General features: G+C 41.9%; 1 pseudogene; it reads left to right on the forward strand.

Annotated features, from left to right (window-relative positions):
* Positions 1-1,164: 1,164 nt before the first annotated feature.
* On the forward strand, positions 1,165-3,993 carry LOC122027185 (annotated as a pseudogene).
* Positions 3,994-4,377: the final 384 nt, after the last annotated feature.

The raw sequence follows: 4,377 nt of genomic DNA on the forward strand, positions 1-4,377 counted from the left end.
CAATCCCATCAGGGGACTCGGAAATCGTGCCCAACTTTTATGCCGATTCTCAACATGATTTTGCTTGTTATTTTGTGTTAACATCTATAAAAGTTAAGTTAAATATGTACACCATATTTAACTCCTTGTAATTTTTAAACATGTAGTAGCACCTGAGTGCAATCTCCATCCATCCCGACCGACCCAACCGATCGACCGACTGATCGACCTAGCCGGATTGCACCCATTTAAGCCCGTGGTTTCTAAATTGCGATTCCAGGAATTCATCTGGTCCATTATTTATTTTATTCAAATAAAAGTGTATTAAACGCGATAAAGACGTTATTCATATTCCACGGGAGGTAGGAAGAAAGGTTTAAAATATATATATATATGTTACCATAAAAAATAATAGAAAAAGTTAAATTATCACGAGGATAAAATAGGAAATGCTTTTAAAAAAGTACGCTGTTTAGTAAATATATACGTTTTTTGATAAATTCAGATTTTTAAGTGCGCCTTTTTCTAAATTATCATTTTTTTTAAAAAAAATATGGAATCAGTAGCCCCTAAACCGCCCGCAAGGGGAGAGATATACAGTGAGAAATTTTCAAATGACAAGTGTTTGGACGTGGTCCACATAAATAGAAATAGTGAAATCCTTCGTTGAGTTTTAATCTGACTACTATAATCTTATTTCACGCACTTACTATTAAACCATGGCCCTGAGGATTGAGGATTGTGATATTATATTTCAAAATTTAACACCACACTAATATTGATTTTAGGATTTAAAATAACTATTTTTAAAAAAATTGAAAATTAAATATATTTTTTAATAATTTAATAATTTTAAATGCTGCCTATCAATTGCTGTCTTAATTTTTTTTTCTCTTTTTCAACCTGAATTAATAGTAACCTCTCAGTATCAATTGGGTTAATTTGGTGCTGTCAATCACACATCCATGACCCAATATATCTCTATTTGGTGCTCTGTATGGATCAAAGGGATGCTATGGATCTCTACTATCTACTATTGACTCTATCCACTCAAGCCGACTGATTAATCTACTTCAAGTGGAATTTTTTTTCAGCCCAATATAATTTAAATTTTAAATAAGATGAATATTTTAAAGAAACTGCTTGTTTTCATAGCACCTTAATACAGCAAAAAGCTTCTTCACGGTCCCTTGTCTTCAACGTAAGTCACTGATCGGTAGGCGTGCTTTCCCATCATTAAGCAGACAGCTAGGGAGCAGCATGTGAGCAGGCATGGTCTGCTCAGTCGACAGCCACACGAGGGATGGGATGAGTGTATGAGCCGCATCGTCCACTTTTTAAGGTCCATCCACATTATTAAATTTGTTGCGGAGAATTCAGGATAAACATTGTTCTTAGATTTTTGTGTTTTTTTGTTTTTTCCTCCCAATTTCTCACTACGATCTGTACCTGTAAAAACTTGAGGAAGTAGGAGCGTAACAGCGACAGCGGTTGGCTTCCGGCAGACATCGACGTCCATTCTTAAGCTTGGAAAAAAGGGTAGAGAACAATTGCAACGCAACGAGGAGAAGAAGTTTGTGTTCATCGAATTGCGATCTTCTCCTTCTTCTTTTCTAAGTTAGTATTGTTCTATGCGTCCTCAAGCAGGCGCGAACCCTTCTGGAGGCCATCTTTCTATTGTCGTTTATTGGTACAATAATGCAACACGAGAGCAGTGTGGATGAGTTATATATAGCTGATAGGAAGATAAAGCTCGGAGCTTTGGGGGGAGGAAGAATTTCTTACCGCATCTTGTAGGAGGGAATGCTTCTCCGCCGATGTTTTGTTTCGCTTTGATCGGTTACAGGATCGAGACGCCCGATTTGAGGATCGGCAGAGGTTGAAGAACGCGAGGTTTGTATTTGATTTTTCCCCCTCATTTCTTGGAATTTTGTAAAGTTTCTCGACTTTTGGTGGAGGAATGAAGAATCTCGTATCTTCTTCTCTTGCTAGGTTTTTTTTCCCCATCCCGGAGGAACAAAAAGCGGAGGGAGGATGGTCTTTTGGTGAGTGGTTCTTGATTCTGCTTTCGAGCTCGGAGATCTCCGCCTCTGATTCGATTCGCTTCCGTCGGATCAGGGGTAGCAAGCCAAATCTTGGTTTCGCCCAATTTTTATTGAGTTTCTTCTTGTTCTCCCTCAGGTTCTTAGAGAGAAGGCGGCGATGGAGACATCGGTAGCATGTCTCCTTGAATCAAACCCTAGCGCTCTTCTCCGATATAGTAAATCTACATAACCAAACCTTGTAAGCTACAAACCCTCATACCACCCTTGGATCTGAGCGATGCCGTTTAAGAGCCTCGTCCGCGAGCTGAAGGAGAAGAGAGACGGCCCTGGAAGCGTGCCCAAGAGAGGCTGGCGCGGAGGAGGAACCACCGAATCGAAGACGATCGCGCACAGCGGAGGCTGTTCCCAGCGTACTCCGTGGCAACACCCGCCGAATCTGGAGCAGCCGCAGGAAAGGTGGGCGAATCTACCTCCGGAGCTCCTCTTGGACGTCATCAGGCGGGTCGAGGGGAGTGAAGTCTCGTGGCCGGCGAGAAGGAATGTGGTGGGATGCGCCGCCGTGTGCCGTCTCTGGCGGAGCATCACCAAGGAAGTTGTCAAATCCCTTGAGCATTGCGGCCGGATCACCTTCCCCATCTCCCTAAAGCAGGTTGCCTCCTCTTCGCTTCTCTTCGTGATGATTCTGCCGCATATTTCTTGCTCTTCAATTCTTCCATTGTCGATCTCAAAAACAGCCTGCGCCACGAGATTATCCCATTCAGTGCTTCATGAGAAGGGATCGAGCAACATCAACCTTCCGGTTATACCTCGGTCTGAGCCCATGTAAGCAAATTTCTTTCTCCAGTTTGCAGTCGCTGTTTGTTTACATTCAGTTTGCAGAAACTTTTAGATCTATTGCTGAAGTTAGTCGCGATCTTTGATAATCACAGCACTGCGGATGCAGAACGACAAGATGTTGCTTGCTGCTCGCAAGATCAGAAGGGCAACTAGCACTGACTTCGTGATCTCGCTCACCGCTGATGATTTCTCGCGAGCTAGCAGCACCTACAGTGGCAAAGCGAGGCAAGCGATACTCTACGCTTCAGAATTCATTACATTTTCCTTCCTGTTTTTGTTCTCTAATAGTCTTCTCGATCTCAACCAGATCAAATTTTCTAGGAACCAAGTTTACGGTCTACGACAGCCAACCTCCATACGATGCTGCAATTTCTTCGCGTAATCGTTCATCCAACCGAAGGATCAATTGCAAGCAAGTTTCACCTCGAGTGCCCGCCGGCAACTACAATATAGCCACCATTTCGTATGAGCTCAATCTCCTCCGAACTCGAGGTCCGAGAAGAATCCAGTGCGCCATGCACTCGATTCCCCTCTCTTCCATTCAGGAAGGCGGAAGTGTGCCGGCACCCCGCAGTTTCACTCACGCCGTCGATGAGCAACCCTCCGGAGCACCGGCCACGAAGGGCAAGGAACCGGTGACGGAGTTTTCCGACGGGGAGCCGCTCGTTCTGAAAAACAAGGCGCCTAGATGGCACGAACAACTTCAGTGCTGGTGCTTGAACTTCAGAGGACGAGTAACCGTGGCTTCTGTCAAGAACTTTCAGCTTGTAGCAGCAGTAGATTCTTCCTGCAGCATCTCTCCAGTTGAGCAAGAAAAGGTTATTCTTCAGTTTGGAACGATAGGAAAGGACATCTTTCACCATGGATTATCAGTACCCGCTCTCCGCCTTCCAAGCATTTGCTATCTGCTTGACGAGCTTCGACAATAAGCCGGCATGTGAATGAATGAATGGTTGTTGATGGAGGTATTAATTATATCGATGTATTCATCTTCTCGTAACTATTTCGCTTCTTTGTATCAGATGAGAGTGAGTGTCTACGATCAAATGTTAATCATATCAAGCGTGGATGTAATATATTTTTGATGTTTGTTAAAGCAAGCAACTTTAAATGAATGGTAAAACTCAATGAATGTCAAGGTTCTCGCCTGATTAAATACTATTTGAATAGGCTCGTTTATGCATCTCACGAAATGAATGAATGGTCAACTTAATTGCTTTTGAGATTCACTATTTAACATTTATCGAGGAAAATCCGCCACTCACTTAGCACATCTCCTATTGTTAAACCTCTCTATAAGTTTTTTTTTTGTAATTTTCAATATGTCACATCAACGCCACATCAATTGAGAAAAAAACCTAATATTCTCTCCACAATAAAAAAACCTCCATACAACTTTTTTATGGGTCCTACATTAAAAATCACACATCTTTATTTATTACTTTTTTCATTTAATATCTCTATATAATTTTTACTTAATAATTTATTTAATTCTCCTCTTTAATTTAATTTATTT

This window comes from Zingiber officinale, chromosome 10A, assembly GCF_018446385.1.
Source record: "Zingiber officinale cultivar Zhangliang chromosome 10A, Zo_v1.1, whole genome shotgun sequence".
Lineage (NCBI taxonomy): Eukaryota > Viridiplantae > Streptophyta > Magnoliopsida > Zingiberales > Zingiberaceae > Zingiber > Zingiber officinale.